Source organism: Argopecten irradians, chromosome 14 (genome assembly GCF_041381155.1).
Source record: "Argopecten irradians isolate NY chromosome 14, Ai_NY, whole genome shotgun sequence".
In the NCBI taxonomy this organism is placed as follows: Eukaryota; Metazoa; Mollusca; class Bivalvia; order Pectinida; family Pectinidae; genus Argopecten; species Argopecten irradians.
In genome coordinates this window covers 20,054,194-20,068,289 of record NC_091147.1, presented here as the reverse complement: position 1 = coordinate 20,068,289, position 14,096 = coordinate 20,054,194, and positions in this window count along the sequence as shown.

Genomic DNA, 14,096 nt, shown 5'->3' with positions numbered 1-14,096 from the left:
GTAAACGAAACGATATCTATTTGCCTGTTCACATACATATGTGTGAGGTTGAACGAAGGTGCAAAATGTCATCTCCTTCTATTCGAAAACTCCGGTTATTTGCATATTTTCTTCTGGAAAATGACTAATTCAAATAAGCGGAATCCTCTGTACATGTATATGAACATGGTATTGAAGATGATGAGTGTCCCACATTCATTCCATACAATTCAAGTGATGACAATGGAACTGAAGAGATAATACTGGTACATGTATATGAACATGGTATTGAAGATGATGAGTGTCCCACATTCATTCCATACAATTCAAGTGATGACAATGGAACTGAAGAGATAATACTGGACAAGGGTAAATTCTTAAAATTTAACCAACTACATTAGGAGAAGGAAGATGAGGCGATAGAATCACCAATTTCTGGGCTGGCAGAAACTTAAATAATCAGAGAAATTAACCATAGGAACATATACATTAAAAAACAAGAGGCCCATGGGCCTTAGCGGTCACCTGAGTTCAGACACAGAATGAAACAAAGACATGCATATAAACACTATATATTTGCCCATCAGGCCCTTAAAGTCAGTCAGTGATTTTATAAATTTGACTTTTTAATCTATGAAGATTATTTGGTTCCATCAAATCTGTGAATTCAGAAGAAAGATTTTTGAAATGTTATCCATTTTGACCCCTTTTGGCTCCACCCCTCTGGCCCCTGGGGGTCGGCCAGGACCAATATGGATATGATGTTAAATGCTATCTCAGGCTAATAATTTTAACCCAGATTGACTAATTTCCTATGAAAAATAGGCAAATAATGTTCATAAATGTGTTTTTCCTATATAAACTAAAGTAAACTTGACCCCCTCCCCAGGGTCATATATTATTCACAATTTTTGTAAAGGACTTTAAGACCTTTCCATCTATGCAGAGTATTTGATTCTACCAGTTCCAGAATTTCAGAAGAAGATTTTTGAAGTTTTAGCCTATTTGACCCGTTTTGGCCCCACCCCTAAGGCCCCTGGGGATCAGTCATGGAAAATTTGGTAATAAGATTCAATGGCCATCACATAGGGATAATTCTGACTACAATTGACTAATTTCCTATTATAATGACTAAATAATGCTCAAAAATGTGTTTTCCCTATATAAACTATAGTAAACTTAACCCCCTCCCCAGGGGGAAACCTGAGACCCAAGGGTCATATAATTCACAATTTTCATAAAACACCTTAAGACCTGTCCATCTATGAAGAGTATTTGATTCTACCATTTCCAGTATTTAAGAAGAAGATTTTTTTAAAGTTTTAGCCTATTTGCCCCTTCTGGCCCCGCCCCTCTGCCCCGAGGGGGTTGACCAGGACCAATATAGATATGATATTAAAATGTTATCTCAGGCTTATCATTCTAAACAAGTTTGACTCATTTCCTATGAAAATTGAGCAAAAAATGCTCATAAATGTGTTTTCCCTATATAAACTATAGTAAACTTGACCCCCTCCCCAGGGGGAAACGTGAGACCCCAGGGTCATATAATTCACAATTTTTGTAAAGGACCTTTAGACCTTTCCATCTATGAAGAGTATGTGATTCTACCATTTCCAGAATTTCAGAAGAAGATTTTTGAAGTTATAGCCTATTTGACCCCTTTTGACCCCGCCCCTAAGGCCCCTGGGGGTCAGTCATGGAAAATTGGTTAATAGGATTCAATGGCCATCTCATACTGATAATTCTGACAATATTTGACTCATTTCCTATTACAAATGATCAAATAATACTCAAAAATGTGTTTTCCCTATATAAACTATAGTAAACTTAACCCCCTCCCCAGGGGGAAACCTGAGACCCCAGGGTCATATAATTCACAATTTTTGTAAAGGACCTTAGGACCTTTCTATCTATGAAGAGTATTTAATTCCATCACATCTGTGAGTGGAGAAGAAGATTTTTGAAATTTTAGTCAATTTTACCCCTTTTGGCCCCTCCCATAGCTCCCTGGGGGGTGGGGACCATATAATTCACAATTTTGATTGGCCTTATGCCTTAGAAGGTTTGTGCAAAATTTCATTGAAATTGCTTCAGCGGTTTTGGAGAAGAAGTCGAAAATGTAAATTGTTTACGGACATACGACGCACGACGGACGACGACGGACGACGACGGACAAAAGGCGATTAGAATAGGTCACTTGAGACTTCGTCTCAGGTGACCTAAAAAATTCTGAAAAGTGAGACAGCATCGCAAAGCCGGGCTTCTAAAAAAGATTTGAGGGTATATAACAGTTACCATGCATGCTTTATATGCGAGACCCTTAGTGCAGCATATTCGTATGCATCTGAAAAGGCACAAAAACAATCTGGAGGTCAAAGCTATCTTTGCCCACGATAAGCCGGACTTTTAAAGACCGAGAAAAAGAGGCGATGATATGCACAATAGAAAAATTGTGCAGGCTTGTGCCATCGAGCTGTTGTTGTCAAGACGACCACATGATGACATTCTTTCATCACATTTACAGCTGTCACCACTATGAATTTACCTACATGAACATTGAACATTTTTCCTACACTGAAAAGGTTTTGCCCATAACTGTCAATACTGTATCTTTATGTGGAATTGGGAGATCTTCTTTAATATTAATTTATAATATTTAATTGTTTTTGGCTCTTTTATATTTGGAATCAGAGTTGAGTGGACACTTAACAAAAACGAAAAAAATAACTGTAAGACAATGTCTTATAAATCAAAAGCGTAAATGTATTTTAAGACATTCCTAGGGGGAAAGCACTATGCTGAAATACAAGAATGAAAATCTTCTATTATACCAATCCAGAGAGGCAGCTGGGGTACACAAAGATAACAGATATCTTTTCCCACGTTCATCATTTGAGTCATTGAATCCACAAAGAAGCGCAGATTGCTTACGCAGATTCGCCAAGGATGCTGGTCTTGAAGCACCAGAAAAGCTCACCAGCACTCAGTTGAGAAAACATGTTGCTACTATTTCCCATGTTCTTGACCTTAGCAAGTCAGACCTGGAAAACATGGCTACTTTCCTTGGACATGATATTGATGTCCACCGCTCATTCTACAGGCTTCCACTAGTTTGCGTGGTACCGCCTTTTCACTTCTACACACAATATCTCTTTCCACACACATTCTGAAAGAAGGAATTTCATTGGTCCAATGTTACATAACATCTGATTGGACAATGGCGCGGATATGGCGACATTTACCGAGGTTCACAACACACACAGATCACGCATGGATGTTACAGGTGAAACGTCTGGTAAGTAGCTTAATTATTTGTAATTTTAAGTTTAAATGGTCGTGCATTGCAGGCGATGTGGGGCACCCTGTATACATATAACAGTGAAGACTTGTATAATACTGTGGAGTGTTGTGGGGCATTCTATATATAAATGTGGGGCACCCTGTATACATATAACAGTGGAGCCTTGTATTATACTGTGCAGTGTTGTGGGGCATTCTATATATAACTGTGGGACACCCTGTTCACATGGGATTAAACCCTATTGACAAATTTAATTTATTTGGCAATAACTTTTGTTCTTTTATTTTTCAGGATTGCCTAAAAGGTTTGATGAGACAATAAAGAGAGACAAAATAGAAACAATTGTTGAACCACTTGAGCCTTGGCTGAATCAACTCCAGATATCCATCAAAGAGGCCTTGAAGCCTGGTAGCACAGACTCGAATATTAGTATTAGGATCCAAGTAAAACCAGATGATTTTGAAAAACTGGAAAATGTAGGATTGCTGCAAAAGCGTCTCAAGTCAAGAACAATTTATAAACTGAGAATGCGGCAGGATCTGGAAAGACTCCTGGGGGTCGGTTGGGATTATAGAGTCTGTAACAAAGAGGGAGACTGTTTCTATGTATCAACCAAAACAGTCTGATTCTGAATAAACAAACGCAGTGATCTTACTGATTTCTTGGTATTTACGGACCACACTGAGGAGAACTATATGTCAAGAGGATATCAGGCTGTATTTAATTTCGTCAGAGTTCCCGGAAACAGGAATGACTTTCCCAAACTCCTTAATGCTGATATGTTATAACTTGTAGACTGTCTTCGAATGAAATGAAAGATTTAAAGTCAAAATTATTTGAAATATTGGATACTCAATTCAAGGATGTGCCATTAACAGATGATGTTGTTATCAAGATCAAAAGCATTTTAGAAAATTTATACTTCACTGGCATTGATGCAGATACTGCGGCGTTAAAAGTTTTTAAAGCATATCTCTATAGGTTAAGAAATTCAGCTAAAGAATGCAGGAAGAGGGGAGGCACTCAGTTTTCATTATTCCTGAAAAGTCTTTCATGTGCATACTATACATGGAAAGTTGCGTTGTGCCCTCATGGAATGGAGAAACAAATGGAAAGGCAAAAGGTTGAGGCTAAAAAAGTATATGATGCTAAATTAAAAGAACACAAAAATTCATATTTATCAGTCATCAAAGAGAAAGAAAAAGAAAAGAAACAGTTGGAAGAAAAGTTTCATAATTATATAGCTAGTGCTGTCAAAGAAAATTCCGGATCCACTGGCAAAGACAAGAAACGGAAGCCATTTTTTGATTTAGCAAATTCTTCCCAGTCTAAATGTCGGAAAGTTGAGAAAGACTTTTGTAAAGATGCATTGAGTTCCTTAGATGATTTTGGACTTAAACCTGTATCAGTAATTGTGACGCGGGGAGGAAAACAAGAAATCATAAACATCTATGAGAAAGAAAATAACACTTTACCGGAGGGATCAGAGAATACCAGGACACCTGATCAAAATAATACTAGTCAAGAGGATGTTGATGAACTCAATATGTTGGTGTATGTTTTGGATGTTTTCAATGTGTCTAGGGAAGCGTATGGAAGCATGTTATACCAAACTCTGCCTAGAAGGCATATCATACAGAAATATATTTCAAAATTAAACTCTAAATTCAAAATCACGGATACACCAGATGGTTTAGGCGTCCAACAGTCTTTCAAAGACCAACTGACCAATGTTCTCAAATCCATGACGACAGTGGAAAATGGTGATGTAATCACTGTTAAAGTTTCAGGAGACGGTACAAATGTTGGGAAAAGATTACATTTTGTCAACATGACATTTGCAGTGATTAATGAGAAGAAATGCATCTCTGCCCAGGGGAATTATCCATTGTGCATACTGTGTTGCAAAGAAAACTATGAGGGACTGTCAAAGGGATTAGCCGATATCCGAAAAGAAGTAAGCGATTTACAGGGCAGCACACTTAATGTCGACGGCAAGTCGAAATAAAGTTTGAAATAAAGATAGTGTTAGGGGGAGACTACAAGTTTCTTTTGGTGGCCGTTGGCATACCAGGAATTATTGCCAAGTTTTTCTGTGTGTACTGTAAATGCAGCAAATCTGACAAGTGTAACCTGAACAAAAATTGGTCGATGACGTCTGTTGAGCATGGAGCAAGATTGGAGTATCTTTATGATCAACAGGTCAAGCAAACAACAAAAGGCAAATCAAAGAAGAACAAACATGTTGAATATTATTCCATTACACATGAACCGCTTTTCAAAGTACGGCCACACGAGGTTGTTATTGATCAACTTCATATGTTTATGAGAATAAGCGATAAGTTGTTCAATCTCCTGGTCATGGAATTGCGAACTCTAGACAATATATATAGCATCAACTGTGAGTTCTGGTGTGCTTGACAGGGACAAATGTAAGCATGTAGCTAAACTGGAAGGAATGTTAAACAAATTCGGAATTAACTTTGAGCTAACTGTTGATCGTGAGACAAAGAAACTACAATTCCGAGATCTGACTGGCCCCGAAAAGCTTGTCCTCATGAAGAATTTCAAGGCTGTGGAGTTGATGGGCGATGAAGCAAGAGCAAGAACAATCCAAACCATTTGGGATGACTTCAGGGATCTTAATGAGATGTTCCGTTCAGAAAATCAGGACCCTGATGTTATCGAGGTGAAAGCTAAAGTCTGGTGCTCCAGATTTATTGATGCATTCCAAGTAAGGGATATAACCCCTTATATCAATGTGATGAGATATCATGTACACGAACTTGTCCGCCATTATGGGAATATTTCACGGTTTAACCAGCAAGGTCTTGAAAAATTGAATGACAATATCACCAAACAGTATTTCAGGGGCACCAATCATAAACTTGGTGGAAATACAGCAATTAAGCAAGTTCTCCAAAAACAAAATCGGATATCGCTGTTGGAGGAGCACAAGAGGAAGCCAGAAAGGATACTGAAATGTGGTATATGTGGAAATGTTGGTCACACCAAAGTCACCCATTTTTAGGGGGAATTGAATTAATACCAGCCTGCAACGCATGTGCTATGTGTTGAATTAAGTCATCATTAAAAATATTGTATTTTCAGTTTCTACACCGACTTACTGAAAACTAATACTGGTACATCATTTGATTTGATTTAATTTTTTTTATTGTTATTAAAATGATTTTTATCAAAGAAATTTCACTTTTCAAAAGAATCTCTACTTAAAAACCTATCCGTTATTGATATTAAATACCCAATGTTAAAAAGATGAGTAAGGAAACTGCAAACAAACAATGTTTTAATGATTCCCAATATGGAGTTCAAGCTATCTGACATTCTTAAGCTTCATCTAGAGTGCTGCCAATTGATGTCCACTTTTTAATGACTTTTGCCAATAAGCATGGTGGTAAAGTTTTGTTGATAATTAAATGCAGATTAGATTATAAGCATTATGACCATGCACATTAAATAATGATTTCAAGATATTGAGTCCTGGTTTTATGGAAAAGATCAGTAGGGCACCCCACCTTTTCAATCCAGGAACCCTTTCTGTAAATTCTGAGCTTATAATTAATGTACATGTGCTGCCATATTAAGTCAAATAAGGTCTTTAAAATTTTCGTTGTATTGTATTTACATTTCTTTTTTGTTACATCTTGTGGTTTTATTTCTTTTTCAACTTTATTTATACATTCAGAATAATTTAATTCTGTGATACAATTTTTGTTTTGTTTTGTTTTTTTGTCACCATTTTTACACTCATTTAATTCTGTGATAGTCTTCTTAGTTATCAAGTGACCTATATATTCTAATCGCCTTTTGTGTTTCGTAAATCAATATTGTTTGTCCGTAAACAATTATACATTTTTGACTTTTTTGGTTTCCGTACCCACCATTTTATCTCGGACTACCTCGGCCTTTATCCGCTTGGTGAAAAAGGCAAAGTGATCCCAGTGTAATCTCTGTCAATTAGCTTCTTGTTGCTTCCCCTACTTTAGCCATATTGTTAAAGCGTCCTCTTAACGAAGAATGATTTTTAATCGTCATTTCTGTTCTGCCCTGTTCGCCGGGAAAGAAATCACAGCGCGAGTTCACGCGCGGTCAGCGGGCACATGTGATGCTGTGAAAGAAGGTAAGTTTTGTGAGAGATTTTGTGACCAAATTAACAAAAATATACGATGATAATAAGCAGATTCACCTACACCATGATCGAAGCGTTATCATCCAAAAACATGGCGGACTTTGAAAATAACATTCCTATGCTTTTTGAATCGGATTTCGAGTATATCACAGGCTTGTGCATTCTGTTCTGAATCAAATCTAGATGTGTTAGAACTTTACATCCTTGGTTTTGGTTATTCTTGTGTTTTTCTTGCCTGAAGAACGGAATGCCTGCTGCCTGTTTTGTGTTTCTCATGGATTTCTCGCTCGTGAGATTCGTCGGACAAAACACGTAAATTCGAAGAACTTTTATTTTTAATTCACTATTGGAAGTTTTTGTGAAGCAAACACAATTTAGTTAAATTATATTTTATTGGTATTTACCGATCAAACATGGCTGACCTCGGCAAACCAACACGTGTGTATCGCTTATTGTGAGTTTGAAAACATTTCAGAAATGATATCTGCTTTTAAAATTACTGCTATTTTAAAATAGGCTTGATTTCGAAGAAGACCTAAATGAAAAAACGTGTATAATTTCTTTGGTTCAAATGCAATGCTTGTATTCTCGACTTACTCAAACGAATCTTGGATTCAAATGACAAGGTTATCAATCTTGATTGAGCAATATATTTTGAAGGGTGACATATCGATTGGTCGGGAGTGATAATTATCAACAAAACGTATTTATAATATGGTAGTTTAAGCGTAATCTACACATGATCATGTTCTGACACAGGTTTTCTTTTATTCCTGATTTTGATTAGATTGATCAAAGAAGATTTTCATTGGGTTTATATGATAGTGCATGACTAATCTATAGTGCTGTGTATCACAAGGTATGTGGCAATTACGATGCATAATTGTGATTATAATATGATACATGTCACAATATATGAGAAACCAATAGTGCATCAGATAGCTTCGTGCACTGTTCCATTTGCTTAAACACTGTGTAACTGAGTAACTCATGGGCATTGAAATTTAACTTTTTATAGTAATTGTCATGTCGGGCAGGTGACCACCTACAAACTTAATTACCTGCCCGAAATGGAAATTGGCTTGCGCGATAGAAATTTGCTAAAAATATCGTGAGGAATTGATGGGCATGAAAAAGACCTAACTGGACCTGTCATGGACCGTTCGGCAGTGTTAATGTTGAGAACTGTAACTGCAAACTGAGGCCACATTTATTTATTATTTACAAATCATATCTTTGGTTTCTGCCTGTGTCATAGTCATTTTGTGTTTCTGTTTCTGATGTGAACTATAAAGAGTATACATACAGTATATTTAATAGTAATCTAATTATGAACAAAAGCATTACTGCCACATAATTATGGACACATTAGTCACATTAATTTGAGTTGTAATTTCTGTCAGATTTTCTGCTATCAGATGATATATCTGTAATATGAACAAAAGCATATTGGCGTCGCATAATTAATGGACACATAATTAGTCACATTATTCTTGGGTCTAGTAAAGTTTCTGTCAGATTTTCTGAAGATTTGGCGTCACATAATTATTGAGAGGACACATTAGTCCACATTATTTTGAGTTGTAATTTCAGTCAGATTTTCTGCTATCAGATATATATCTTTAATATGATCAAAAGCATTATAGCCACATAATATTTGGACACATTAGCCACATTATTCTTGGGTGTAATTTCTATCAGATTTTCTGAAGAATTGGCGTCACATAATTATGGACACATTAGTCACATTATCATAGCCACATAATATTGGACACATTAGTCACATTATTCTTGGGTGTAATTTCTATCAGATTTTCTGAAGAATGTGGCGTCACATAATTATGGACACATTAGTCACATTATTTTTGAGTTGTAATTTCTGTCAGATTTTCTGCTATCAGATTCCTATATCTTTTAATGTGAACAAAAGCATTATAGCCACATAATTATTGGGACACATTAGTAGCCACAATATTCTGGGTGTTAATTTCTATCAGATTTTCTGAAGAATTGGCGTCCCATAATTATGGACACATTAGGTCACATTATTTTTGGTTGTAATTTTCTGTCAATTTTCTGCTCTATCAGATCTATATCTGTAATGTGAAACAAAAGCATTATAGCCACATAATTATGGACACATTAGACACATTATTTTTGGGTGTAATTTCTGTCAGATTTTCTGAAGACTATTAGTTATGGACATGCATAATTAGTCACATTCTTTTTGTTGCAATTTCTGTCAAATTTTCTGCTTTCAGATCTATATTTTGTAATATGTCAAAAAGCATTATAGCCACATAATTATGGACACATTAGTCACATTATTTTTGGATGTAGTAATTTCTTGTCAGATTTTCTGGAAGAAAATCAGCATCACATATATTGTAGCATGACACATTAGTCACATTATTTTTTGGGTGTACATTTCTGTCACATTTCCTTCTGCTAAGTTATGGGCCACATATTTATGGACACATTAGTCACATTATTTTTGGGTCTAGTAATTTCTGTCAAATTTTCTGAAGAATTGGCGTCACATAATTATGGACACATTAGTCACATTATTTTTGGGTGTAATTTCTGTCAGATTTTCTGCTATCAGATATATATCTGTTGCATGAACAAAGCATTTTTGTCGTCACATAATTATGGACACATTAGTCACATTATTTTTGGATGTAATTTCTGTCAGATTTTCTGCTATCAGATACATATATCTGTAGCATGAACAAAGCATTACTGCCACATAATTATGGACACAATTAGTCACCTTATTTCTGTCAGATTTTCAGATATGATACATTTTAGAATTGTGATTTGACTTCTTGAAAAGAATATATATAGTCAGTTATATAAAGCCAGATAGTTATGGACACATTATAATTAATTTATATATGATTACCTACAGTTTTTGACTGCTAGAGCATAGAGTAAACTTGGAGAGTATGGTTTTGACTATGCAAAATCAGACTTTACTCTTGAGATTGAAGGAACATGCCGGAAAAATAGTTATATTTGACTTCTGGAATTGCTGAAAGTCAACTGGATGCCCTGGGCTGCAATTTTCATGAAATTTTCTGATTAGGTGTATATATATGATGATCCATCCTTTAACTGAATCAGTGAATGGGCATTAATGTTAAAAATATACTTTTTTTTATTGCAGAATGCAGAAATGTAACAGTATATATGTGTGGGCAAAACTAAAGGGATTGCCGTCAAAAATCAGATGGCCTGTTGAGTTATTGTGTTACGAAACTTACGATGATCAGGATATTGCCGAAGTTTACTCGAAGTCGGATGATATGGTGTAAGTAAAATAGAAAGAAAAATTTATTGAGACTTCACAGAATTATAATAAAACTTTTTCTTCATCCCTCTTGAATGATAGCTCTAGATTGACAAGAACTCTTTGTTTTATTCAATGATTTCAAAATTGAATTGCTTTTTAGTTTTTAGGTCACCTGAGACGAAGTCTTATGTGACCTTTTCTAATCACCTTTTGTCCCTCGTCGTCCGTCCATAAACAATTTACATTTTCAACTCCTTCTCGGAATCCCTGAATTAATTTCAGTGAAATTCTGCAGAAACCTTCCATGGTCAAAGGTTAATCAAAATTGTAAATTGTATGGTGCCCAACCCCTAGGGACTGTGGGGCAGGGCCAAAAGGGGTGAAATTGACTGAAATTTCAAAAATCTTCATATTATTATTGATTTGATACTATAGATACAGTTAAACAAGAGGCCCATGGGCCTTAGCGGTCACCTGAGTTCAGACACAGAATGAAACAAAGACATGCATATAAACACTATAAATATATATTGGCCCATCAGGCCCTTGAAGTCAGTCAGTGATTTTATAAATTTTTAATCTATGAAGATTATTTGGTTCCATCAAATCTGTGAATTCAGGAGAAAGATTTTTGAAATGTTATCCATTTTGACCCCTTTTGGCCCCACCCCTCTCGCCCCTGGGGGTCGGCCAGGACCAATATGGATATGATGTTAAATGCTATCTCAGGCTAATAATTCTAACCCAGATTGACTAATTTCCTATGAAAACTAAGCAAATAATGTTCCTAAATGTGTTTTCCCATATAAACTAAAGTAAATTTGACCCCCTCCCTAGGGGAAAATCTGAGATCCCAGGGCCATGAAATTCACAAATATTTGTAATGGGCCTTAAGACCTTCCAATCTATCAAGAGTATCTGGTTCCATCAAATCTGTGAATTCAAAAAGAAGATTTTTGAAATTACCATTTTGACCCCTTTTGGTTACCGCCCCCTCTGGCCCCTGGGGGTCAGCCATGACCAGTATGGATATGATGTTAAAATGCTATTTCAGGCTAATAATTCTAACCCAGTTTGAAAAATAGGCAAATAGTATAAGAGGGATCTCTAATGAAGTACGGTAATGCTTTCAAACGATTAGAATCACGAAAACACTGTATATTACTTATTCAGATCTGCTATAATGTACTTTAAGAAAAAACTCAAACTTGTAAGTATCTTTCCAAAATTGATTTGGACATGTTTCTATTCGTCTCTGCCATTACATAAGACTTCTTGTTGACAAACAACGAATTCACGCACTCTCCCAATTTTGCAATATACACAACAGAGTGCATATGGGAACCTGTATTTATGATCTATTTTGAGAAAGATCGCGTCTGCACTTTTTGTAAAATTAGTGTAACAAACTTCAACATTCAAAATCCAAATTGGCCACTTCGTTTCGGTGTTCTTTTCAACCGATCCATCCCAAAATGCAATATGCACAAGCTAGGGTCCTTCCGGATATGATTTATGAAATTTGAGAAGAGATCCCTTCAATGCATTTTAATATCAAATGTGCGGTGTTTGCAAACTCGTAATAAGTATCAAAATCCATGATTTACGTGTGAGAACTCGTTGCGGCCATCATTGTTCACGGCGATCAGGATTCCGGGAAATTCCCCTGTTGACACAACAAGATGTCATAGGGGAACCTGTGTATGAAAGTTCGAGAAAGATCCCTTACTCTCGCTCACTTTTTGACGAAATACTTCTCTTCAGTATGCATAAATTTCTTTCTTGATATATTTTGTGTATTAAATGTTCAACTTTCAAAGTAAAGAGTTACTGTATCAAATCTAAGACTTCGTTTAGAGTATTCTTCCAATGTTTGTCAACTACAGTAGATATCCAATGATGCATTTCACCGAAAATTGTCCTGTTTGTAAACTGATTATGACCTTAACAAGAGTTTGCCCAAAGAGGCCTCGATTAAATGATCTGTTTTGACACTGTTTGATGATTTTTAACATCGGTATAATTTTTAGGATTACATGTAATTCACATCATATAAACTTTGCAATTTCATTGAAATCACAGCGACAATTTTAGAAGTACACAAGAGACCAAGGGCCTTTAAATATAGTGAAATTAATTTAGCAGTCATGTCAGAAGATAGTTTTCTTCGATTTGGGGATCAACCAGAGATATAAATACTTTGTTTAACTTATTGTTTGATATTTGATGGTTTTTGAAGTTTTAGCCAAATATTTCGGTTGGTAACAATCTTGAGCAAATCGATAGCGAAATCAGTCCGCCATTGTGTTTTGAAGTAAACAACCACGCTTCAGTCGGACCCATCTTGGATTTCCATTGACCCGAAAAATAACAACAACATTTGTCTGGTACCATTCATTTTTATCTTTATTATATTTTCATCACATATTTTATCATTTAAAAACTTTTACAGTGAACTTTCGATGTATAACTTTACAAAATGTGAGTAAAATGGACGATGTTTCACATGTGAATCACGACGTAATAAAAAAAAAAATCGTCAGATTTTGGTTTTCGGGACCATGTCACTGGGTCATTTCATGCATTTTCAGGGAAAAAAGTCCCGGCTTATACTCCGAGAAGAATGTTCAAAATGTGTTTTTCCTATGGCGGCTGTGATCCCATCTTTGATTTCGGATCGCCCAAAAGAATGATCTTTGTCGGGACCATGGAGGAAGATGGATCTTTTCATGCAAGTTTCAAACTTTTTCAAATCCCACTATATATAAAATTTGAGACAGATCGCTATAGTACTTTCTAAGAAATAGCGATAACAAACTTCAAGTATGGCAAAATCCAAGATGGTCGCCTGTCGGCCATCTTGTTGACCGATCAGTCCCAAAAAATATACACAACAAGAGTCGGGACCATAACAGGAAATCATTTCATGCAAGTTTTGAGAAAATCGCTTCTGTAGAACTTTTTGAAAAAAGTTCGGTAAAAACTGTCAACTATCAAAATCCAAGATGGCCACCTGTGGCGGCCATCTTGGATTTCGATCGAGTCCCAAAAATGCAATATGCACTTTGTAGGGTCCCATAGGGGAACCTATTCATGAAGTTTGAGAAAATCCACCGGTCAGCACTTTTTGAGAAGAAGTTAACAAAATTTAAGTATCAAAATCAAGATGGCCGCCTGTCGGCCACTTTTTAGACCGATACAGTCCAAATGCAATATGCACCACAAGAGTCCATAGGGAACCTGTATATGAAATTTGAAAGATCCCTTCTGCACTTTTTGAGAAATAGCGGTAACAAACTTCAACTAGCAAGTCAAGAAACCAAGATCTAAGCCAGGTCAGGAGCAGATCGTACCCGAAAAATAACAAC